This window comes from Alligator mississippiensis, chromosome 6 (assembly GCF_030867095.1).
Source record: "Alligator mississippiensis isolate rAllMis1 chromosome 6, rAllMis1, whole genome shotgun sequence".
Classification (NCBI taxonomy): Eukaryota; Metazoa; Chordata; order Crocodylia; family Alligatoridae; genus Alligator; species Alligator mississippiensis.
Window position 1 is genome coordinate 78341388 of NC_081829.1, and position 24358 is coordinate 78365745.

At 42.5% G+C, this 24358-nt stretch overlaps 1 long non-coding RNA gene across 1 annotated transcript; it reads left to right on the top strand.

The window, feature by feature from the left end:
- Position 1: 1 nt before the first annotated feature.
- LOC102564548 (uncharacterized) lies at positions 2-24111 on the top strand. Its single transcript, XR_002088962.2, has 4 exons — positions 2-1127; positions 4787-4885; positions 15314-15387; positions 17583-24111. It is a non-coding gene; the product is annotated as an uncharacterized LOC102564548 (long non-coding RNA).
- The last annotated feature ends 247 nt before the right edge of the window (positions 24112-24358 follow it).

A 24358-nucleotide genomic window follows, 5' to 3' on the forward strand; every position in this document is an offset into this window, starting at 1 on the left:
GCGCGGCAGCCCCCCCGCTTCCGCCTGCGCGCGGGGTTGGACCAGCAGCCCGCGCAGGCGCAGCAGGGGCTGGAGCCGGCCCTGCCCGGGCTCAGTGCGGCGCGCGGGATGTGGCCGTGCCCGCGGGCGGTTGTACAGCCCTGAAGGGAAGGAAAGAAGGCGCTGTTGTCCTGGGGAGGGGGGTAGTTGCTTTGATGCAGAAAAGCCCGCCTGGGCCTGGCTCCAAGCTCCTGGGGGAAGCCGGTGTGATCCTCACGGGCCTGGCAGGGAGGGGCAGGGCAGTGTTCCCATTGCATAGGCAGGGAAGACTGATGTGGTTTGCCTCTTGCCCCTGGTTGCGCCCACGCCGCAGGCTATGCAAGTGCCAGGCAGAAGCGCCACCAGCACCCGGCCGCCTGCTGGTTATAAGAAAATACCCAGAGATTGCTGGCAGGGGAAATGCCCGTGCCACGAAGATGGCGGGGGAAGGACCCTGCCCGAGGTTATGCAGTGAAAACGGCACTGGGTCATGGAGGGGCGCAGCCTTGTCTGCTTGCGAACAAGACTCCCTCCGACAGCCTCGTAGTAAGCTTCCTGCTCAGGTGGGGGAGGATCTGGGCTATGTGACACCTTGATGGAAATGGGAGACTGCTCCTTAGCTTGCTCCATGTGGCCAAGGGCAAGCCCAACTCGAGGGCATCTGAACCGCAAGCTTCCAGGCTCGGGCCTGCAAGCGGGATGCCCAGCTAATGATTTGGAAGCACCGGGTGGGTGTGGAGGGTGTTTGTCGGTTGTAGAGCCATGTTTGGTTCTTGAACGCGTCACAGATTTGGAATGGATTTGGCTAGTTTGACTTGGACGTGAAAAAATTTCCTTAAAAGTTAACATCTAAAGATTTCTGATACTTTAAAGGCTGATACTGTAGCAAGTTGGGGCAGAGCCCAGTTTTGATCATCAGAGTTTTGTAGGATCCAGTCAAGAAGATCCAGCTTCATTTTTTTCATTTGTAGAGTCGTAAAGACGGGGATGAACACAGACAAGCTGAGGAAGTCTATAACTGGGGAATTGCCAAAGGAAGTGGTTTGAGTAGCGAAAGTTGTGTTAGAGAAGACATGGAGTGAGTTGCAGAGTTGGTGATGCTGAAAAAGGTAGGGTGAGGCTTAGATGAGTTAATAAACCATGAGGAGCAGTGAAGAGGAGTTACTAAAATTTACCAAAAAAGCAAAACCCCAAATTATTAGAATTCATTTTAAAGCTCTTTATATACATTTGGGAGATTCTGGAGTGTAATCATGAGACTGTCAGACAAGTGAAGAATTGACTAATGAGGGAGACCCGGACAAAAATGTCTTTCCCTTTTGTGATCGAGCATCGTAACCATAAAGGCATCAGATTTAAAATCTGGTAACAGATAACCAGATCACTTTTGTGTTTTGACTTCAAGGAATTCCCAGCACTTATTTTCTGAGAAGCAGACTTTTTGAACTCCATGCCTAACTCAACTCTTTGTTCTTTGGCTCCTCAGTTTTCGATCCACTTAAAAAAGTGTCAGGAGTCAGGACAGCAGGCAGGATGGTTAGCCCCAGCTGGGCCTAACTACCTGAGTGCCAATGTTGCCAAGTCTCACTAGAAAAAATAGTGGCACTGCCTTTAAAAACAAGCCGAACCCACTTCAAGCCCAAAATAATCCCTGCGCCCAGCCAGGGACTAGGAATTTTGGTGTGGCTATAGCCCCCACCCAAGCTCCCCCTAGTGCCGCCCCTGCTAGCAGGGCATGCAGCAGGGCAGGGAGCTGCTCCAGGACTGGGCTGGGGTCTTGTGGTGGTGACAGCATGGTCTGGAGGTGAGGCAGAGCCACAATTTGCAGCCTGCATGCCGCAGGCAGGGACGTGCAAGCAGCAGATCACGACTTTGTCCTGGCTCGGAACTATGCTGTAATCCACTGCCTGCATGCTCCTGCCCAGTGTATGCAGGCTGCAGATTGTGATTCTGGACCATGCCATCACCACTGCAAGATCCCAGCCTGGTTGGAGCAGCTTTGCACCCTGCTGCATGCCCTGCCAGCACTGCTGGGGCCGATCCACATGGAAACCCCAGCCCCGTGCTCTCAGAGCCTGGCTGCTGCTGGGGTCTCCATGAACACCCTTCCCACCCATGCCCAATTCCAGTGTCAGAGCAGCTATTCAGCAGGACAGAAAAGTCTGTGTCTAGCCTGAGCTTTCAGCTTCTAGTTCCCTGGTTCTTCACTTGTTAGAATCTAGTTCCTCATTTTTTGTTCCCATTTTGGATCCTGCTCTTGTTCCTGACTTGAGTCCAGGTCTTGGATCTCATGGCTCTAACCGGGACTCCTTTTTTTCAGACTTGCTGCTTCATGACCTCTCCTTGTTCCCAACTCTAGTCTAAACTCCCCTGTCTTCTGACAGCTGGCTCTTGTCTTATAGTGTTAGTTTGGTAGTCACCAATGTCCTGGTCCCTTTTAGCTACAACTGCCTGCTTGGGACCCCCTGGCTAGTGAGGCTGATCTGAATCCTTGCTTTTCTATTCCTGACTCCTGCCCCCTCCCCTGCTAATAGTTTGCCTGCCTTTGTCCTTGTCTCTCTCAGACTTCTTGGCTCTATTTTGGGCCTTGTCTGGTCCTGACTTTGTCTGCTTTTAACCCCCCGGGTTGTGAATAAAAAGTCTTGAATGAAAATATTTGCCATAGGCATGTTTTGTTTTCTGTCCCCCTTAAGAGGGAGAGCATAGTTACATTTTGGTTGAAGAATCATCGCTACATTAATCCACAGGTCAAAAGGTCCAGATATCCAAACTAATTTCTGCTGTTAGCTGCCATTTGCAAACAAATCAAGTTTAAAAAAAAGGCTTAAGTGGTCTCCAGGTTGAATAAGAACTAATATAAATAGTTAAATAAGATTAAAAGAGCTTCATTCATGCGAGCACTATTTTGGTGAAATGGGTTTGGAATATCAGAAAGCCCTGAGGCTTCAGATGGGAGGTTGCATTAAACCTGGCAGCTTCTGGTCTTGGGCCATGGTCTATTATCAAACCTTAAAATCAGAAGTACCTCTGGCTACAAGTACCTAAATGCTACAGGTTGGGACCTGTTACCCCCTAGTTTTTCTAAAAGAGCTGAAATCCTTGAGCCTGCTACTGTGTAGTTCAGGGTCTAGAAGAGCTGGGGTAGCTAAGTTACTTGAAGAGAAGTGGCAACCCCTAGCAGAACAGGAGCAGGGAACACTGGTGACCTCTGGCATGGGTCCTCACCCAGCACTTAAGCTGTCATAGGTGGTAGAGGCCCAGGGAAGATCCGTGCATGAGTCTCCCTTCCCAGTGTGGGCTAAGTAGTAGAGCTCCATTTCAATTTGCTCTATGATAGAGCAGGGAGTCCCTCTGTTAGCACCCTTCCCTAAGAGGTCTACCAAGCGGACAAAGGAGTGGTAGGGACTAGCAGCTACACTAGCTGCCCTAGCTATTAAGTTTACCCTGATTGAAACTGGGAAAGAACTCTTAATAGCATTGACCACGGTAAACTGTTAATAGTCACTTGGGGTGCAGACAGAAATTACGTGCATCCCACGATAGGTCCCTTGAAAGTGCTCTAAAGCTGCACCCAAACAGAAAAGCATAGCTGCAGAGCCTGCTGATGGTACAAAAAATTAACCCTCATTGTATGAGGGTTCAAATGAAGATATTCCTAAGCAGACCAACTTCATTAATTTGTCTGCTCCAGCTGCAACAGCAGCCCAGCCAAGCTGCTGTCTCTGAATGGGATTGTGAGAAGGTGGGGGAGGGAGGTCCCTTCTGGGTTTTTCTCAGCCCTGCTAGAGTGAGACAGGTGGATTGGAGTCCTTCACCTTGGGGGGTGGGGGGAGGAGGAGAAGGGGAAGACTCAAATCTACCTACCCCCACACTGCAGCAGAGCTGAGAACCCCAGAACAACCTCCCTCCCTTGCCTTCTCTCCCCTCTCATCCAGAGACAGGAACAGAGCTGTGAGAGTGGGGGTAGAGCTGGGGAAGACATGTGGGGTAAGAGCTAGGGGAAGATACAACCTCTCCCTGGATTGCTGTATATTGGAGCCAGTCCTGTACCATCCCAATCCAATAGCTACCATCTGTAGGGTCGGGAGAATTGATCCAACTCATGGTAATTTCTATGAATCGCCATGAGTTAGGCCAGGGAGCCACACTTCTGTTTGCGCTCTGTTAAGGTTTTCCCCAAGGGGGGTGTGTTTTTGTTCCTTTTCCCCTTTAATTATCCCTGTCATAGTTTCCTGTTGCTTGCAAGTGGGGAAATTTGTTCGCTTTGCAGCACCTGGTTAAAATTTATTTGTCCAGGTTTCTAGGTGGGGGCTTGAGCCAGTATAACAGAGATTCATGTGGAACCTCCTATCTTTGAACCCTGCCTTTGTTACTTCTGCCCAGTGCCTGGCAGAAGGGATGGAAGTGCTTTTCCACAAGTAGAAATAAATCAAAAAGTCATCTAGGCTTCAAAAAAAACCACTTGCTCCCCCAGTAAGCTCTGGGCAGGTGGCCCTTCACTGATGCAGAACTCATTACATGACTAGTGCCTGTATTTGCTCAGGAAAAGTGAAGCAATATCATATCCATTTAGCCCAATCTCTTTTCTGAGAGTGAGTGGCTTTATATAGAAGAGTTGCCTTTAACTAAAGCAATACTGTATGTACTTTGTTTACTTTTTGAGCCGCATTATTGTTCTGGATTATAAAACTGGCTAGAAAATAGGAAGTGATTCTCAGGGTTGAAATAATTTCATAATGAGATATTCTGTATATAATTTTTATTTTAGAGTATAAATGAGGAGAAAACATCTAGTCTACCTGTTTCAGAATGCATCAATTCACCACAAAAGTCTTTCCCTTCTCCAAAGTCTTGTTGGAAAAAAAAGGTTTGTAAAATGCTTTTTCCAGAGTGGGGCTATTTTGGAAGACAGAGATTACCATAGTTACCTGAGTCCAAGATGACCCTGAATGTAAGACAACCTCCCATAAGATTCTACGCATGGAAAATGTATAAATTAATTATAATTTTCCATATATGGAATCTAATTATTGGGAGATCATCTTAAATTTGTCTCTCCCACACCACTAATGCAGGTCGGGAGAGAGGTGATGATGGGGGCAGTAATGGTGCAGGTGATGAGGTGATGACAGTGGGGGAGGCAGTAGGGAGGCATATGGTAGGGGCAGTAATTGGGCAGGCAGTATGGGGGGCAGGCAGAGAGAGAAGCAGGCAGTTTGCTCCTTGCTGCCTGTCCCCCACTTATCCCCCCCATTGTGCCTGCCCCCCACAGCCTCTGGCTGCTGTGATCCCTCTTCCCTTCTTCCCCGCTCCACACTGCTTCTGCCTTCCACAGCCTCAGGTCACTGCCCTCCTTCCTCCCACCCCGCTCCAAAGTCTCTCCCCCTGACCTGCCCCTCTACCCGCTCCCTTTACTTTTGCTCTGTGCTGGCAGGCTGCATCCCTGCTGCAGCCTGGGGCCTGGAGAATGGCTCCACCCTGGCCCTGTAGCAGCAACATGGAGACCACACTTTTGCTACTGAGCAAGGCTGGAGCGTGTGCTCTGTGCTCCAGGACACTGAGGACAGAGCCTGTTGGTGTGGAGCAAAGGTACGGAGGAGTGCAGCATAGAGGGAGAGAGGGAGAAGTAGTGCAGGGGGAAACCTGGGGGCTTCAGGGTAGGAGTGGCGGGGCATGCAGAGGCAGTGGGGTGGGCAGGCAGCTGCTCTGGCTCCAGCTCTGCCTTCAACCTCAGGTTGAGACGAGCCACAGCCATAGCAGCAGCAGCTACCTGCCCCCACTGCCACAGGCTTGATTATGAGGCAAGGTGCTTTTTTCCCCATGTTCAATGGGAGAATAAACCTTGTCTTCTAATCAAGTAAATGTGGTAAGTTCTAAAGTACAGGGCTTTTCAGAAAATGCCTCTTCTGCCCTGGTGCTTGCTCTGAGTAGGTCTCCTGTATAAGCACTTCCACTAATCACAGTTGTGGCTATATGGCATGTGGAGAAAACTGGTCTCTGAAACAGGCAGGCTGTAAACTGCTTAGGGCTATATGGGTACTGACAGATGTGGAAAAAAACAAAACACACGTTACCAGAAGCTGCAGTGCATTAGTTGGACCAGGCTCTGCAGTGTCTGTATAGATTGGGCGCTTCAGCAGGGCTTTTTGTTGCCTTTATCTAATAGCTGATTCCATCAGCTATTACATAAAGGTGCCAAAATAGCGCCACTAAAGTACCCGATCTACACAGACGTTGAGCAAGCCAGGTCCAACTAACATGATGCCTCTTCTGGGTGTGTGCTGGGATCGGCACGAGAGCACTCCAAGTTTAAATTTAAGCGCAGTTATTTTTTTTCCATATCTGCAAGCATCCTATAAGACCTTAAATTCCACCTAGAAATCAAAAGCCAGTACAAACAGGCCTCAGAATACTGGTACCTTGTGTTCCTATCAAATTGTACCAAGCTGTGCAATTTACCAACTTGTGTGTTAGGTTCCAGGGACATAACTTGATCTGTATGGGCTTCTAGAAAGGAAGGTCTTTGCGTATGGTATAAATGCATAATATCAATGCATATCTGACCAAGTATTTGAGGATTTGTATGTTCTCGAGGTGCAGTGGGTGGACACCTCTCATAGTGGCAGTAAATGGCCTTTGGTACTAGTGTTGTATTCTTAACTGACAGGTTAAGATAATGGATACCCATATATGGCCCAGCTATTCACAAATTCTGCAACACACTTCAACACTATACTTTGGAGATTTCTAGTGTTTTTCTTCTTTCAGTTTAAGTTTGTGTTATTATGAAAATATCAGAGTGCAAGATTTAAATGAGAAAAAAAATTATTACTGGATCGGACCTCTTATCTGGTTCATTATCTTTTCTGCACAAGCAACCAGTACCTGAAACTTCAGTGGAAGGCAAGACCTCCTTAAAATGCACTTTTCTAATGCTCTTCATAGAAGGGAAAATAAATCATTTGACCCACCAGGGATGATTACTCTATTCCCTGAAGCATGCGTTTTGATTACCCTTATCACTAATTTAGTTTGCATCATGACAGACTTTAATAATTATCATAAAATTATCCAGCCCTTCTTAAAATCAAGCAGCAGCATTTGTCTTCATAACCTCTTGTGGTGGTGAATCCACAGGTTGACTGCTGCATAAAAGTATTTCCCTTTTTTGGTTCTAAATTTACTGCCCTTTAATTGAGTGTCATATTCTCATATTATTAAGAAGGGTAAAAAGAAGAGCCCTGATCAGGTTTCACTCTGCCTGCCCTTCAGAATTATGAACACCTCATTTAAGTCGCCTTTAGCCCTTCTGCCTTCCAGTTTGGGGAATTTCTTATTTTATGTAAATACCACTATCATTCAAACCATCTTCATTTCACTTCATTTGAACTTTTCAGTTTGCACTCTGTCTTTCTTTTAAACAAGATAATCAAGACTGAGTGGAAATTTCCAAGTGAGGATGTACCGTTAGTCAAAAACATGAGTCTCAGCAGTGCATCAAAATATTATTCATGCCCCTTTTTCAAGTACCAAAGCCTCCTACTTTTTACTTTAACTTCTCTGTCTTGTCAGACCTCATCACTGAGTTACATGAATTGTTTTTCCTTATATAGACCCACAGTTTCAAAGAACATAAGAGTAAGTTGGCTCTTTTTTGCCCATGTCACAGCTGAATTTTCCATCAAACTAATTTTTCAACAGAAAACATACTTTCTGCAAAGTCAAAATTTTACATAGGAAAATTTCAATTTGGCTGAAATATTTTGATTTTCTTTGGGGTCAGATTGACTCAAATTGAAATCTATATTGGTGTGCTGAATTCACCCCAAATATTTTTATCTGAGTCAGTTCAAATCTTAAACTGCATTTCTCCAGTATGCTGCATTATTCCATGGCTGTTGCAGTTTTGATTTCACTCTAATGAAACAGAATGGAGCATCATGGCAGTGGGTCAATATTATGACAGTGGGTTTATTCTGGTAGATTTAGGCCTGTAGGAAAGGATGGAGACATCAGGCTTAGGAGCTACAGCTATAGTGAGACAATGTAAAACCAAAAGAAAATGCAGTTTAATACTGAATCTGCTCAAAGTGAAATATTTTGATTAGGAAATATTAAAATGTTTGAAGTTGTCAAAGAATTCCATCATTGCAGAATTGGAATTTGTTGGAATATTTCAATCCACAAACAGATTTAATTAATATTTCAAGATTTTGTCCTGATTTTGGACAGAAACAGTTTTAAATAAAATATCAGAATTTGTCACAAGATAAAAAATCATATTTTGACTTTCACGTTATTACACATTATCTTTCAATTATCTACATTTAATTTTCCAGCGTCTTTCTTTTCCAACTCATCATTAAATACCACATATTAAATAACATCTTTCCCCATACTGACTTGTTAAGTAAATTGCTACCAATTTTTTCAACTCTTCACTGTGGGTTTTCCAGACTGAAGTGATATTTAAATTACGCATAAACCTTATTCCACCATTCTGAACAGTATTTTAAATTTCTTGTGTATTATGTATACTTCATACCAAGAAATGATTCTTTCATTTTCTCTGGTTATATATTATTACCACTGTTATTTATAATGCACTTTTCTTGTAACATAAAATCAATCAAGTGCAGAGTAGCCATTTTCCCCAGGTCAAGAGGATAGTCAGCAATTCAGTATAAGACACCAACACCAAGCTAATTTCCTTATGAGAATCGAACACAAAAAATAACACCAGGAAACTCCGAGGCTGCATTGTATAGGGAATATGAGCCATAAGTTCCCTGATAAAGGCATTAAAGTTTGGATTCACAAATATCTCTGGCTGAAGAACATTTCAGAGTCTAGAACCTATCAGTGACCACACTACCTTCTGCACAGTCTGTCCCAAGGACAGTTATTGGACATATTGCACCACCTTGGTATCTTGAGTTCTACTGCAAAAGTAGATATGATGTCAGGAGAAGGGAAGAGCTACTCTTTAACATCACTGAACCACTTAGGAATCTGTAGATGTCACCCTGAAGAGAATTATCAGTAAGGGTCTACTCGATTTGAAGTTCTTAGATTTCATGGAAACCACGAAATCTGGGACTGTTTGCAAAGTCAACTGAAAAAAATTAATAAGAATAACATACTGGCTCCCTAGCGATCCTTGCTTCTGCTATGGCCCAGCCTCAGAGCCTGCCTGTTGGGGGAAGATACTAGCTGGCAGGGCGGCAGAAAGGGCAGCAGAGAAGATGGTGGCTGCCCCTTCATTCCTCCTCCTCCCAATGGGGCCTGTCCACCAATCAGCAATGGGGGCAGCACCAGGGCACATACAAGAAATATCTGCAGAATTTGCTATTTATGCCATGACCATCCCGCAAAAAATATTTAGTTTCTCCATGATTTAAGTAGACCTCTAAATATCAGGTGTATTATCCCTTTCTCAGTGTGCCTTACTGAAAGTATGAGCTGTCTACTCTGTAGCAGTAGAAGTGCCCAGCAGCGGGAGTCCTAAATACAGCTGATTGTAGCATTCTGATGTTGAGATAATTACAGCATGGATGACTGGCAAAACCTGCACTTGAGAAAGGGACAAGTTTGGTTTGCCAGTCAAGGGTGAAAGGCAGAAGTGGGTGAAAGGTGAAAAGTAGCTACCTTTCTGTCTGTGAATCCAGGATAAGTTTAGTAACATCTTACAAGACCCAAACCCTTTGTTAGCATAGCTGGATAGACAGAGAGCCTAACTTGAAGTAGCTAATGAGTACTGGCAGTTTAGTAAGAGGCCAATGTGGAGTGTTTCTGCAGGAGGCTGCTAATTTTCTCCACTTGTCTTCAGTAGCAAAAAGGACACGTGTCATCTGACTGGTAGGTGAACTTTCATTGTAGGAGGTTTCTCTCTTCCTATGTTAAGTTCAGCAGAGCCTGATCTTAACTGGACTTCTTCTGTATACAAATGTTAAGTAGCAGTGAGAGTACCCTGGAAATGTACTTGGTTTACATACATTATGTATTCCCCTTGAACAGTTCCAATGGAAGGCCCAAGTAAACTAGTATCCATGGAAAGGCCAAACAAATGTGCAGATTTTCCTTGCTGCAGTATAGGGAAACTGCTATGCTGCTCACAAATATACTCCATAGCACAAATCTTTCAGTTCTGGGTAGGAAGGAAACTTGGACATGGTGGTGTTCCTGCCTTTTTTTGCCCCCAGAGAAGGGTAAGCCACAGCAGGACAAAGCAGGCACCACCATCCTCCCCTGTGCACTGGGGAAACTTCTGCCTTGTCAAGATCTGGTTTGGAGTTCCCCTATATCAGGCTTGTCCAATATATGGCCCATGGGCTGCCATGTGGCCCGCCAAGCTATTTTATCTGGCCTGCGGCAGCGGCAACACTGCCGCCACGGATCACGGAGCTGCAGCGATGGCAGCGCGGAGCTGCTGCGATGGGGCTGCAGCAGTGGCACGGAGTGCGGAGCCGCGGTGGCAGTGGGGCTGCAGTGAGGCAGGCAGGGCGGGGCCACGGCGAGGCAGGCAGGGCCGGCCCATGGGCCCCTTCTGGCAGCAAGGGGAGGGGAGCTGCTTACCCCCGCAGGGCCCAGGGGAGCAGAGCCATGGCAGTGGCAGTGCGAAGCGCAGGGCTGAGGTGGCGGTAGGGCCGCGGTGAGGCAGGCAAGGCTGGCACATGGGCCCCAGCCGGCAGCAAGGGGATGGGAGCTGCTTACCCCCTCGGGGCCTGGGGGAGCGGCCCCACGCAGGAGGGCAAGCAGCGGCCACTGGCACTGCCGGCCCGCGCCTGTCTCCTCACCCACCTGCTTGAAGCCAGCCCCACTGCACTGCCCCACAGCAAGACGGCGCCTGCTTGCTCCCCCGGCCAGTCTCCCTGCGGGCGCTGCAGTTCTCCGGGCCTGGCCGCCCACGCGCGAGGCCCCAAGGGGGCTGCTTCTCATGTGCTGCTGGTACGGGAGGAGCCTGGCCGGGTGTGCACTGGCCAGCAGAAGCGGCAGCAGAGCCGTGTGCTGCTTGGGACGGGACGAGCCTGCACCCGGGACGAGCCTGCACCGGTCATTCTCGAGCGGCACACGGCTCTGCCGCCGCTTCTGCTGGCCAGTGCAGACCTGGCCGGCTTCCTCCTGTCCCCAGCAGCACATGGGAAGCCGGCTTCAGCTGCATGCTGCTTTTCCTGGCCGGTGCCAACCCGGTTATGCCCAGGCGGGTCCTGCAGCACCATGTCAACCCTGGCATGGCACCAGCAGGCCAGGCAGGCCCCAGGTTAACCCTGGCCTGGCCCCGCGGCTTCTCCAGCACCAGGTTAACCTGGCTGTAGCCAAGTGGCTCCTGCAGCACCATGTCAACCTGGGCATGCATGCTATGTCAACCAGCACCATGTCAACCCCTGCAGCTTCATTGGTGTCAAAGGTCACGTGACATCACTTCCTGATATGATACCACTTCCTGTGACGTCTTTGAATATGGCTCACCGGCCCACTGGGTGATAAAAAGTTCGTAATCCGGCCCCACATTCAAAAAGGTTGGACACCCCTGTCCTATATGCTGTGGCCCTCCCAATGCCTCTGACCCAATTGTGGAAAAATGCCACAAAGTATCCTTATGTGCATTCGCTTGAGCAGACAAGTTAGTATTTTTTTTCACATTCATAACCATCAAAAAGAAAAAACAGCTATAGGAAACTGCATGGTTAATGTCATTACATATCTAGCTTTTTGTTTGTGCACAATCTGTGAGTTAATTGGTCCTGAAGGTGATTGTGCATATGTGTGCATGTAAAACTATTTTTAATCTGTTTTTTAATAGCTTATAATAATATGAATATCTTCTTTACTTAGACTTTTCCAGTGCATTATTGGGAATTTGCCTACATACGTTAATTGGTGTGAAGTGCTGAGCAGTGTGCACCTGGGTTACTGAGAAGTAGATCATGTGCCTGTGTGTGTGTTTCTGGGAAATTTCTTTTTGATGATGTGGGATACAATTTGTGTCCGCTGGCTGGGAGAGTGAAAAATGAGGACTGGGTGGAAGGGCTGGGACAAAGGCAAAAGGGCAGTCGCCTAGCAGGAACAGATGGTTTCAGAAAAATTTGCAGGCTTGTATGGTAGAAAGGCCATTGGCAATAGTGACTAGCAGGAGCATTGATGTGGCCACCCACAGTCTGTAGACAATTGTCAATAAGTTATTAAAGAAAACTTCTATTGTAATATTTGTGGTATTCCTCAGTGTGTTGAAATTTGAATAGTTAGTTATGCTTGTCCAAAATGAATATCAATTATCATCAAATCGGAATGGCACACATGACTATATGTGGTACAAGACAATAGAAAATAAGGCCCACAAAGTATATCTGCTCACCTGTGTTGAGTAGAAGGAATTCTCTTCTGTGAATTATGGTTTCTTTCTAGTGATGAAGGTAGATTTTAATTGGACTTCTTCATAATTTGTTGGGCATTTTTTTTCAAGTTCTAGGGGTCATTAAAATAATAAATTTTTAAAAATCTGATTATGGTAAAGAATTATTAAGTATCTCTTTTCATGCCCAAAAAGAAAGGAGAGTCAAAAAGAAAGGAATGGGATTATTTTTAAAAGTGGATTTGGGGAACTAAAACTGAAGTGGAACATTCCTAAAGAATGAAAAAGTTTCAATATGAATCTGAGCACGTTAACTGTTCACTGGCTCTGTAACAGGTTGGACTCAGCCCCCAGATATAGAATCCTAAACTTTTTGAAGCTTTGTATCCAGTTGGGAAGATTAGGTCCAGCCTGACTATAAACATAACCTAAGTGAGGAATCAGAATGTGCCCAGAAGGAACACAAACAATCCCTGGGCTGGGAGAGGAAGGAAAGTGGGTGGTTTGAAATGTGGTAAGTTGTGGAATTTATGGGTAACTTGAAAAAATGCATTTTAATTGACAAAACATTTTCAGTTCTTATGAAGTAGCTTGACATAAGGGAGAAAATAACATTTCCTATAATCAAGGTGCCGGAAGTTGTTTGCCAGTCACTAATGCCTTTAGGGAAATCTAGTAGCAACCCATGTAAATGCAAGAGATATTAGTGGAGATTGGCTCCAATTTCTCTAGGACAAAAGCATAAAAGACTGATGGTGTTTGATATGCCCTATCTTTCATTTGTTTGCAGAAATTGACATAATTCTTTCTTGACTGCCCTGTTCCAGAAATTCTTGGAAAATGCTGTTCACATTTCAAGTGAAACTGTTAATTGGAACGGGTTTTTTATGCAGAGTAGAATGCTGTGGGATAAAAGTACGGTAAAACTTCTCTTTTGAAATTAATGAAGCACTCTTATTGCCTAGAAAACTATCTTAAGTACAAAAACCGCAAACAGGAGGCCATTACAAGACTAGGAGATCTGTAGTCATCATGGGGAAGTGGTGGTGAACCCAACATGTGGGCAGGATATGTTTTTGCAGGAAGAATGAGATAGGTGACTGTCCCAGGGGGACAGCCACTGGGAGACCCCTCCCGCGGTGGGACTTGGGATCGGGAAAGCCCGCCTCTACAAAAAAAGCCCTAAAACCAGGGAAAACTTACCTGTTGCAGGAGGAGAGGAGGTAGATGAGCTGCACCAGCACAAAACAGCCATGCGGTTTGTGAGCCATGCTTATTTCTGGCTTGAGCCGGCATGGGTGGGTGACTTCATCTCTGGACACTGCCTAGCCAGAATAAAAGCCAGCATCAGGGGAGACACCAGGGAAACACCGCAGGAGGCGCACGGCAAGGGTGCTTCCCATGCCAGGCATGCACAACGCCGGCATGCAGTGGGAGACGTGGTGCCGGAGCATCAGGAAGGGCCCTCAGCAAAGGAGAGGACCTCAGACAATGTCAGGGGACGATGAGGACTGTAAACGTATCTGTGAGTGGGGGGGATGGGTCAGGACCCTACCCCAGACTGCTATTGAAATCCTTTTGTTGTTTTTCTTTTGTTTTTCCTTTCTGACGGGGACCAGCTCCAGGAGGCCCTGAGGTAAGGGCAGGGGCATAAGTGGCACTCTGAAGTAGGAGTGACTGAAGAGCCATGGCCAACAGTCAGGCTTAATCAAAGGTCCAGCAGGAGGCCGGAGCAAGTCAAGATGCCCCAGGAGCTCAGAGGTTGAGACGAACCTATCATCTCCCTCCCCACGAGAGAAGCAGGAAGAGATGACACTGGAGAGCAAGCTGTGTTGTCACCAAGGGGCCATCCTAGAGGCTGGCGCATGGTTGGGGTGTAGGGGAGGCAGATTCCCACAGATACCCGCCGAGGATTGCAGCCAATCTGAGGGAGCCCACTGAAAGGGAATCCACCACTGAAGATATCGTCAAAGTCATGGCAGGAGAGTCCCTGGACTTTCCCCGGGGTGACCGTGGGCTCATTCAGAGATTGCTGTAACCCGCGGAGCAGCCAATACCTGGCACACACACCAAGGCCACACACAAGCACATTCTCGAGACCAATTGGGCACAGTGACCTGACGCACTATTTGTGGTCTAGTTCATTCTTTGAAGAAATAAGAGGCAAATGGATCTCTTCATGAGTGTAAAATTTTAAGTTCTGTGCTAATGAAGCAAAAATAATTTGGCTCCTCTCTAACAATTTACAGCCTGTCTTCTAGTCTGTGGGTACATACTCTACTTGCAAAAAGAGTCAAAGCAAATACAATTCCCTATTTTTAATGTTTTTTTCTACTATTTATATTGCTTCATTTTATTTATTTTTATGTATCATCATATATTATCAATTCTACTTTTGGTTAAATTCTGTGAATTTGATTGTACACTTTTAACTATAACCACAAATCATATAATTTTAATATATAACATTTAATTTTATTGTTAATTATACTGTATCATTTTAGTGAAACCTTTAAATAAACTACTAGTCTTGTTACTACAATAAAACTTTTGTTTTAAAATTTTCTTTAAAAAGGCCACTGAAAATATTCACATTGGATTCACTGGGCCTGGAGGTCTATATTTAATGGAGCTTTATTTAGCAGCTACTGGCAACTTCCAGTGGGACTCAAGTATTTTGTACATTTATTCAAAAAACACTTCCTACTACATACTTTTTGCTATTGACTTATTAACCAATTCACAGTATTGCCTGTCCTTTACAACTGTTACTAGTTTGTTCATCATTGTTAGTCAATTTGGTGACCTACCAGTCTCTTGTAATTACCTTAAATAACATGGAAAAAATTCAGTTCATACTTCTTTTTTCCTAAATGAATAAACTTTTATGGTTTCTTTTCATATAAATCATATTGACAATATTTTTCTTTATTTCATTCACAGATCTCCCTCCATTAATTTGCTTCTTCCTCCTAAATGATCTGATACCTCTTATCACGGAGCACTGAAAAATAAAGGTAGTTCATCGTTTTAGCCTTTTTAGCCATTATACAGCCATATATATAATATGTTAGAATCACATACTGTAGTCTTAGAAATGAAGCTACTTGAAGTTGGTACTAACCTGCCTCTTGCATCAGTGAAAATGGATATTGTGATTGCTGTGTTGAAACGTATGCTCAAATGCATTGGGAGTTTTATACTATTTTTCAAACTGCCAAATAGATAATGTCAGAACATTTCTGAAATGGGATACTAACATCAAGATATACTGCACCAATCAGCAAACATCAGGCAAAGTATAGTATAAAACTACAGATGTAAGAGACTACTACACAATTTCCATTTTCATTCCCTATGTCAACAGCTTTGTAACTTACCTAGTAGATTGTTTTATGTTTTCCAGACAAATTCTCAGTAGACTACAAACACTACATTCAGCTCAGCCTTCAGAACCCAAAGAATTAGATATGCTGTAGTTTATGAAATGGATGTTTATGAAAGTATCCTTTGTTTGAATTGCTCAAAAACCCAACATGAATTCAAACTTTGACAGCGTAAGCAGAAAATAAGAGGGCCATAGTGATCTCCCAAATGTAGCCTTAACTATTGAGGTTCTCATATTGAAAATGCAATTTTCTGTCTAGATGTTTATGAATGTCTTCAAATTCCCTTTCATAATAGCCCCTTTTTGACAGGCCTTTTTCAACTCTGAAATATGAGAAGAAAGGTTGCTGCAGAATACAGCATATACCATTACAGTAGGTACACCCACTGTCCCTCTAACCAACAATACTCTTATGGAATTCAGTGATGATATAGGGATGCTTAAGACAGTGGCAGACTAAAATTCTACATAGTAATGCAGGATTCTTCTACTGTGTCCCACTGAACTGCATGTGACAGTTTGGGGAATTTGTCTTTGTAAAATTTATAAATTTGACTGATTTTAATAACTCAGATGACTCTAACATTCAGTATATATTTAATCAATTATTCTTCATCAAATCCTGTATGGAAGCAGATACAGGAAGATCAAAATATCATTAACACTGACTTAGCTCAGGTAAGAAATGCATATGCTAAAGAGAGTGTCTAAATTTAAAAAAAAAGGTAAGGTTTCTTTAGATAGTCTGCAAGGGCTAGAGTTGGAGCAATGGAAAGTCCTCAAGCTAAAAAGAGCTTATCTTAGGGGAGGAAAGGTGAAAGAGAGCTTCTGACAAAAAAACGGATGAAATAGAGGAAAAGGGTGTGAGGGGGGAAGTACACCCCTGAAAGAACTTGACCAAAAGCCAAAGATGCTCAGAGCGGGGAGAAAGTAGAAAAGCTTTGCATGCAAGGTTTTGTTCTTTTTCCCCTATAGATTGGTATATTTCTAGTGACTTCTCTATAAGTAAAGTATGTGAACATTTAGAAATTCCTGTGTGGAGTTTGTTACTTGTGTTTATTGCTATGTAGTCGACAAAGAAGGAAATAGATATTCCTAAGCTAGACAGTCCACAGCTTTGGTGGAAGTCTGAGAGCATGCAGTAGTTCCTGGGCAGTTTGGAAAAAGCACAAAATTTCAGAGTCCAGACAATTAGACTGCCAAGAGGATTGGCAGACATGGGGTGTTCACCTGGAGTATATTCCCTGATGTCCAGAGCTAGGAAATTAATGCTGAAACTCCTCCCAACCTCAGTAACCCCAACAAAGACCCAAAGTTTCAGTCCAGTACCATGGCCTGATGAATAGTCAGAAGGAGGAGCTTATTAAAGTTATGATCATGGACATTTAAGATTGAAAGTAGTTGCTCCCAAGTCTTGCTGGCAAGTAGGTCCAGTTATCAGAGAGGGAATGTGAGTATCTCTCTGCAATAATGAGAGCTATCCTAGGGACTGTTTCTATAGGAAAATATATTTTTTAAGGTATGTTTGCCACAGGAAGACCATATGAGAGACCAAAGTGTCACAGGTACCTGAGACTCCAGGAGGAGCCAGGGAATTGTGAAAATGTAGGTGGCTATAGAGCTGTGTTTGTCTGAAACCAGGAAGAAGGTAAGGCAAGGTGGCAATTTAAAAATTAACCTGTTCAGAGACACATGACCTTTCATAAGCAACAACTTACATCATCAGATGCTGTTAATCATACAAAGTAGGTTGCTGCCTATGAAAGCTTATACCTCTCTGAACCCGTAAATCTCCAAGGTGTCTTCTGCACTACCTTCCTGCAGATGGCTGTGAGAAACAAGGTGGGGAGACATACTGAAAGTTTTGAATACCCAGAGCAGAGGTCTCTTGAAAATGTTGCAGCTACTCAAAGTCACAGAATCAGAAATGCATTGTAATCCTACTTTGAGGTGAGAGGGCATTTGTGAATAATGTATATGCTTTTGTTTCAGTTTTTAATTATTATTGCTGCACATGCCTTATGCATATGTGTACTGTTGCAAAGATTTTACGGTCCTTCATGTGTGCATTTTATCATAGTGCCTGTGGGAATCTTAGTACGCTTTATGTGTAGACTTTACTACAGCGCACATGTGGAGTTTAATATAGTGCTGTGTGGATTTTATGACACTAAAGGTCGGGATTTTAATGAATTGTGCAGACTCAAAACCATGAATGTCAAGACATTTTTGATGATTGTTAATAAATAACAATTAATACACCAAGTTAAATGTTGTGAGCATTACAAAAATGGGATATGCATATTTTGTTCGAAGTTAATATCCAGTAAATTACTAAAAATCAAATGAACTATTACATGAGTTAGTGTTTTCAGTGTTATAAATATGTGCACATATGGGGGTCAAAATGTGGGGTAGAGATAGGGATCTTGGGAAGCAAGGGGTGAGGGACTCTCCATGGGTGTGTCCATATTGTCCTAGTGGGACTCTCCATGATTGTGTCCTAGTGGGTGACATAGAAGTGCAGCATGCACTCCCCATGCATGCTAAACCCCAAAAGTTTTTAATGCAGCTCCCCCAAGTCTCACACTAGGCACATAAGCTCTGTCATAAGCTCTCTGTTGTATATGTGTTTACTGGTGTATGCCCAGTGCTGCACTAAGAGTGGCTGTATTACTTCCATGTTCTTTCATGTGGCTAAATTCATGCCATGTCTCAATAAACTTGCTTCTAAAGTAAGTTCAATAATGCATGTTAAAATGCCGAATGATTCACAAGAAAAAAATCTTGTTTATGAACACTAGAAACTTTAATGCAAAATAACTCATGTTGCTCTAAAATGAAATTCAAATTTAGACAAGCTCATAGGAAACATGAAAATGTATATCCTGAAAGGGTCAGAAGAATACTGAAACTGATTGTACTCATGAGTCTGACAAAAATACAAAAATCCTAGGCAAATCCATGGCAAAAAGAAGCCTGAAGGACGATAAGCAGGAACCTCTGAGTCATAATGAAGATAAAACTTGTATTTTTAACAAGCTGTATTTTTAGGAGAAAGACATCAGGATGAACTAATGAGGAACTGCTTAGTGCCCTATATTTGCAGATCTCATTTTAGAAGTTGCTAATTTTTGTTCTAATCTTATGTCACCCTCTGCAGTTGTACTGATTTTTGTCTGTCATTTTCATCTGTAAACTGACACTGATTTAGACGTGGAAAAGAAACATCAATATAATTTCACACGACTTAATTTAACTAATTGTTTAATAATGTAAACAAAAATGACTGTGCCATAGATTACCAAATTACATTTTCACTTTCAATAATATAGTGTTTACATTTTTGAATGATACAAATGTGATTCCTAATTCTAAAGATACTGATTCTAAAGATATTTTTACTACTGCTGTCCAATATGTTTGTTTGCTTGTTTTTTACTCTTTTACGTTCCAGTCAAAACCATTTCTTCCCAGATTTTTGCTTGTTTTTTCTTTTCTTTTTTTTAAAAGTATATCCTGTCCATTCCTCAGTACAATCTTTTCATGTTGCTACTAATTTGCTTTGATCTCTAGTTTGGAACTGATGAGCTACAGCTTCCTGATTGCTGAGCTTTGCCAACAGTGCTCCAAAGATGTTATTTTGTCAAGAAGAATCCTAGAACTTGGGCAAAATAAAATCAAACCAGCAGTGGTCCCCACTGAAAAAAATAATGTATTTTTATATGATGTGTTTTGAGAGAATAAGATTATAGCAAGTAATCTTTGAAGTGCTTCTAAAAGTGTGCCTGCACATCTAATTTATATAGGGCCTGATCCATGCACAGGGCATGATTCTAGCATGTAATGCAATAGTATACCCTTTTCCCCACATTCTTCTCCATGTCTCCATAGGTCTGTAAGACAGGCTGGGGATGAAAAATGCTATGGGGTTGCATAAACTATCCCCCTACTAGTCTTTGAAGCACCTCAAAAAAGGAAAATACATAATTACAAATTAATGCCTGCCCTCTGTAGTGGGAAATTCCTATGTGAGAGTGTGGAAAGGCATGCCAGGGCAACCATCAATATGAGAAGTCCCGTTAGTGTGTTTTCAGAAGGTCTGTTGTGGGATGAGGTAGAAACTAGGGTCTCAGAGCCAGTTTGAAAGTAGAAAATTTATTAGGAATGGGGCATGGGGCATACCAGGGTGGTAAATTTATGCCTCCATATGCAGAAATTCAGGAGGAAGTCCATGCAGAGATTTTCTTTTTTTTATTTGGCAATTGGTATCAATTAAATTATATAGTCGCTGGTTAGGAGAGCTAGCACAACATTATGCTTTAAAAACGCCTGCTCCCTTCAGAAACAGCTGAACCATTCTCTTGAATTTAACTGCTGCTTGAATTCTCAAGTGTATTTCAGGGAATATTATATATGTAAATATGCCAATTGTGCCATAGTATCATCATACTAACTTATGGCCAGATTTGAAGCCCTTACCCAAGGCAAAATGCCATTAAAGTCAGAGCGAGCTTGACCTGAGTGAGGACTCCAGGATTTGGTCTGTATATTTTTATTTTTGTGCATTTACATTTTTTTTTTTAAAAGTCATAGTAAAATAATACTCTGACTGGGATTTATGAGAGAGAGTGAATAATGAATTCATTGTGGTAAGGGAGTAGTCTCTTGAAGCATATTCTCATATACTGTATTAATCTAACATTTGAATTCTTACATGGATGGGATGTTTTAAAAAATTATTAAAGCACATTCATAATATTTTTGTTATCTGGGATGCAGTGAGACATTTGGAATAAAGACATTTTTTTAAGTTGTGGTGATCTAGCAGTTACAGCAATGGATGAACAGCTAACGGAAGGCTGAGATCTAATCTGACCTTACTCATTGATTCACTCTCAAACCTTGGGTAAGCCTCTTGACCTCTTTGTGCCTGAGTCAACTCAGCTGGAAAATTGGGTAAAGAGAAGGGCCTGTTGGAAAACCATCTTCAATTTTTCGTAAGATTTCCTAGACACCTAAAAAGTGAGTGTAGTCATTTTGCAAAGATGTAATTGATAGTGGACTGCACAGCAATAACATCTTGAGCTGTGGGATACAATTGGTGACATCTCATTCATTGTTCAGGATCCAGGTGGTCTATGCTTTCACTGTGATTAGTCCCCATTTCTGTGTTTGATGCTTTATTTTCATTTTTGTAGCCTTAGTCTTGCTGTACCTGGCCTTGTCAGGAACATGGGCCAAGCACTGCATGACTCTGAGATGGAACTCTGAGGTAATTATAGTTCCTGTTGATTTTAGTGGTTACTGAACTAGATTATTCTTCCCTAGATTTATTATAACCAAAGGTGGCATCAATTGCTGTTGTATCAATACAAGCTAAAAAATAGAATTCATTATTGCCTCCAGCATCCACCTGATGCTTTTTTTCAGAGCCCTTTTTTTCCAATGTGGGTTTATATTGGCAGCATGTAGCCAGACTGAGCTATAATTAAGTAGACATAGGTTCACTCTCTTCTTTCCATAATATTTCTTGCCTCACAACTCTTAAAATTAAACATAAATATGAGAAATATATGTATTCAAACAAAACTGGACTCCTTCACTTCACATGCTTGCAGAGGTGATGCAGCTAGTGCTTGTTGATTGGTATCTGTAGATACACTCAGCAGCAATGTGATCTTTTTATCTAGTCCTGCAGAGTAGCCACTGCTGCTGGTGTAGCAGCCACCAAGTTCAGTCAGGTAATGTCAGAGACATATGGATCAAAGCCCAGGGCATTTAAATAGCATGTGGGTAACTACTCGAAATTGGCAACATGTGATCAGCCCCAAGCACAGAGTTGCATCCTCTCCTGATTTTGGTACTGTTTGTACTGGGGAAAGGCAAGTTGCTTGTGCCAGCGTGACCCTGGATCTACTAATCTATTCTGCATAACCCAAGTTGGAAAAATGACCATTTCCTTTTCCCAGTTCCCTTATCTGCTATTAGTTTTCCTGTCTTTGCCTTCCCAAGATTTAGAAAGAAATTCAGGAATGCAGAATGCTATTCAATCTAGGTTGATCTGAGTGGCATACACCTGACAGTGTCTGAAGAATATAGTTTATGAGAACCTGCCACATGTTATTCACCCTCTAATTCACATGCAGCCTTTCATACATTTGTAAAATAGCAAAGCGTTAATAAGACCCTTCAAATTCACAGGAATCTTATTTGAGTAGGTTATCTTAGGCAGCTCCTACTGTTGCAGTAGTAGCAGGAAGGTCAAGGGACTTCTAAGTTAAATAATCTGCCCATTAAATGAAGAAATGTTCATCCAAATTTCTGTCTGTGTGGATAAGAAGAGAAGAAGAGTTATAGGTAGTTCCATCAGATTGAAGGCCTCAGTATTCATGAACTCAGGTGCTCATTACCCCAGGTTCCATTGGGATATGAACCGTGGGACTTTTCCCCATCTATATCGAAGAGTAGGATCCTGAAATTGTGCCAATTAAAATAAGTCAAAGAACTGCTACATCATTTCCATGAAGCATGGCAAATCCTAACAGCATTATAATGCAAACATCTCAAAAGATCACTTACAATAGATTAAATGAGGCTAAAATAACAGTTTGTTCACTCTGAAGCCATCATTTTGCCCCAGTTAATAACAAATTCCAGTTTCATTGGATTCTGCGTGCTTTTCTGCTCCAGAACTGAAAATGCTAACTTTCTCTAGTATGTAAGATTTACAGGTAAAAATAATTGACTTTAATAAAGGAACCTTGTCTTGACTTTAATAAAGCTTTTGACAAACAACAAAACAGACATATAAATGCACAAATACCATTGAAGACAAAGAAATGATGCAAAGGATCTAGTTAGGCTAAAAGTATGAATAAGAAATAATAACATGGATTTTTAACTTGAAAAGACACAATTTTCCGAGGTAAACCACATGGATCCAGTTAAAGGGGACAAAAGGTTTATGTGGTAGAGAAATCTAAAAAGAAGTAATGCCAGAAGACACATTGGAGTACTAATGGATTTATATTAGACACGAGTTGGCAGTGTCATATGGCAACAAAAACTGATGGAATGTTGGAATGCGTATGTACAGGCATTGGGTGAAATCCAACTGGGAGACTTTCCACTGAGTTCATTAGGACCATGATTTCGCCCTTCATTTCACAAAGCAAGGAGCTTGTGGTAGCACCTCAAGCTATGATCATATTAAATCATACTTAGAGATTTTGCTCAGTTTTGGGCATCTTGCTATGACAAAGATGTAGGCAACCTTTAGAGTGTCCAGAAAACAGCAAAAGGAAGTTGGGTGTCTTAATAAGAAAGATTAAAGAATTTACCTATAGAATAGCTATATAATCAGGGAGAGATACAGTAACTGTCCAGAAATATTTGAATCACCAAGGAAGTGTAATAGCTCTAATGGGATGAAATTAAGAGAAGAGAAAGAAAATATAAAGTGACTATCAGTGACAAGAAAGACAGTGAAAAGTTAAATTTATTTCTTAAAGCTTTAGCTACCGATTACTAGTTAGTGGGAATTTGGTGCCACGATGAGAGGTCAGAATGTAAGCATAATGGTGCACAGAAATAAATGTGAAAAGTTTCCAGGCTTGAGTGCAGCAACTTATATGCATTTTCAGTATAGCCACAAAAGGAAGCACTATGTAACTCCTTCCTCTGTGATACGCATCTCTGTGTAGGCATCTCCGAAAATATATCATCTAATTTTCAAATTATATGTATAGAAAACTCAAAGTAATCTGCTAGCCATTATCACTCCTCAGTTTCTCCTGCTTTTTACTTCTTTCCAGATTTCCACTTATCATTCAGAACCTTTGTTTCAGATTATTTGTCCCTAGATATATTTGCATGTATTTTTCCAAGTTAAATCTCAGCATTGCCAGCATTCTGTAAGAGGCTATACATTCCACTTTGAAATACTCTCTGATCATTGAGGTCATAAACCCTAGCTATCGTAGCAACATAGAAGTCAAAGATGAAAAGTCCTATTAGGTCATCTAGTCCATCTTCCTGCCATTACATGGGTATGACCAGTTCATGTTGTAATGACAGCCTTCCTTTGTCAAAAAGGAGTCATAATGGTATCTTTGAACAGCTCTCTTTGGACCCAAACTCAGTCTTTGCTGCTCTAGACGGATAAGATTTCTCTTTCATGTCAGTGTGCCATCAGAAAAGGAAAATTCAACACACTGATGGAATGACTCAGCCATTGTTCGTGGAAGATTCTGCATAGTTTCAAAAGATATTACATGTCCATGCATCAAAGTGAGTTAACAAGAGCAAAGAAAGTCCTGGCTAATTCTTTCAATGTAAATACTCTGTCAATTTTCAGCGTAGCATAAAACAAATAAAAAGTGTTTTGAAATACAAAAACATATTTATTACTTTTATTCTTGAACATGGAATGATATTTTTGTTGTATGAAAGATGTTATCCTCTGTTGTAGAGAATGTGATCGAAATCAATATTTTTAGCAGAGAAACTGCTGAAGGTAACTCAGCTTAGGGCCCAATCCTATTCTCATTAAAGTCTGTGGCAAACTCCTTTGAATGTCAATGGGAATAGGATCATGC